Consider the following 2333-nt stretch of genomic DNA (forward strand, 5'->3'; position numbering starts at 1 on the left):
AAGGAGCTTTGAATTTCTGGCTTCAATTTCATTCAGAATCTGGCGGAATCACTGGAATTTGAGATTTCTACCATTCCAGCAGACTCTGGATGGAATTCCGACATTCTATGGGAGTCCGCTGGAGTTCGCCGGAACTCATGGGGGAGGGTAAAGTACTGGAAAGGAGACAGAGTTCTTGTAAATCCGCACTCTCTTGACTGGGTCGATGCAAAAGGAAACAGAACTAAATTGAAACAATGATGGATAGGCCCATTCGAAATTACACAAAGAATTAATCCGAAAGTTTTCCGCCTACGCATGAGCAACAAATACCCAGGCTTTCCAGTCTTTAACATTGAGCATTTGAAAAAATATGAGGAATCAGGACCAGAATGGGGCAAACGTACCCAAATGCCCGAATCACGCAGAACACAAACCAAATCTGAGGAATTCGAAGTTGAAGCGATTGGAAGACATTGCCGCAAATGAAATGCACTCCAGTTCCTGGTGCGTTGGTCAGGCTATGGCCTGCAGTTCAACACTTGGGAGCCAGAGAGAAGCCTACGGAATGCCTCTATTGTACTGAATGAGTACAAGAAGAAGCACAATTTGTGAATAAGTGCTGAGCTCACAGCCATTCCACAGATATTTATTAGTCAGCAGGCCCAGATCTCTTTTTGTCTTTCATCTATTCCCCTTCTTCTTTATTATCACTCCACAGTCGAGCTACGCGAGAGCACTGGATTTCCTGCTCTAGCTGCTAGGCTTGTTACTCAAGTCTTTTACGGATTTCCGTTTCAGACCATGAGTTATGGACTTTCTTCCTTTGGACAATACTGGCCTCATACCTCAAGTCGATTTCAGATTGATCAGAGGCAATCTCTCGGTAGGTCTTAACGCCCCCTGCGACAAAATCCCCTCAGAAGCCCCTGCTTATTTCAATTACCAAAGCAACCAGTGGATAGTGGATGGATTCAGGGATAAGGGACCAACAGGCCTTAATCTGGAGATGGAGTGGCTCTGGATGCGGATTGGTATGACCCCGAAGCCAGCTGGCACCTCTTTCTACCATTGCCCTCTGGAATGTCAAGGGAGTGGTACTACCAGATGGATCAGGGCATGCTGTCCAATCCAGAGTCAATTTTGCCTCGATATGCCATTTTTCCACCGCTACTAGTGGAGATGGAGACCGATCTTCGACAATTTGAGTCTTATGTGGTGGCTATAGCTAAGTCATCCATTTTCCCAGCTAGAGCGGTGAGGCCAGGCCTTTACGCCTTCTCACAGCTGGAGAGACCTTTCAACTCCATTCAATTACTTGAAAACTTCAGAGCGAACGTGAAAAGGCAAGTGTTGGACTACCTTGGCTTCCTGGCTTGGTGGACTACCTTGGCTTCCTGGCTTGGTGGACGCTCTCTGCTTCTGAATGGGATGTTCACCTCCCACTAGTGGTATACACTCTTATGATAAAAACCAGACACATGCCTGGAAGGCGATCTGTATAATGCCTACAGGCTCAATGAGACAACTCATTATTTTGTCTAGTATTTTCATTCATTAAGTTCCCTGTGTATTTCATTTGGTTTTTTCATTAAATGGCCTAAGTGATCTCATAAATATTGTATTGCAATTTCCTGCAATATTTCATTCATTATCTCTGGATATCTCATTTTGCTTTTCATATGAAAGCCTGGCGCTTTCAATGAATATTTCATTCTTAGCTCCAGGACATTTCATTGGAGTTTTCATATATATATCTGCCGCTTTCATTGGATATTTCATTGTTAGCCCCAGAATATTTTATTGTGCTTTTCATCTGAATGCCTGGCACTTTCAATGGATATTTCATTGCACTTTTCATAGATATACCTGGTGCTTTCATTGGATATTTCATTGCTAACCCCAGGATATTTCATTGCACTTTTCATATGTGTACCTGGCGCTTTCAATGAATATTTCATTTTTAGCAGCAGCTGACCTTTCAGGGTCCAGGGTGCATTTCCAAATGTAAAATAGCAATAAAATCAGGAAAAATTAGGGCTCATTGCTGATCATCATGCAGAAAAGTTTGTAGTGTCTGCTTTTTAGACTACAAAAGTTTGTAGTGTCCGCTTTTTTATTGGAAAAGTTTGTAGTGTCTGCTTTTTCATTTGAAAAAGTGTGTAGTGTCCGCTTTTTTAGACTACAAAAGTTTGTAGTGTCCGCTTTTTGAGACTACAAAAGTTTGTAGTTGACATGTAGGTTATGGTGTCCTTGGCCCTGTCTAGGTTATGGGGATGAGGTTGAAGGATTGACATGATCTTACATATTGCCAGTGCTGCAGCATTAGTTTTTTGACATCTTGCACAAGTTGT

Source organism: Laccaria bicolor, genomic scaffold (assembly GCF_000143565.1).
Source record: "Laccaria bicolor S238N-H82 LACBIscaffold_43 genomic scaffold, whole genome shotgun sequence".
Lineage (NCBI taxonomy): Eukaryota > Fungi > Basidiomycota > Agaricomycetes > Agaricales > Hydnangiaceae > Laccaria > Laccaria bicolor.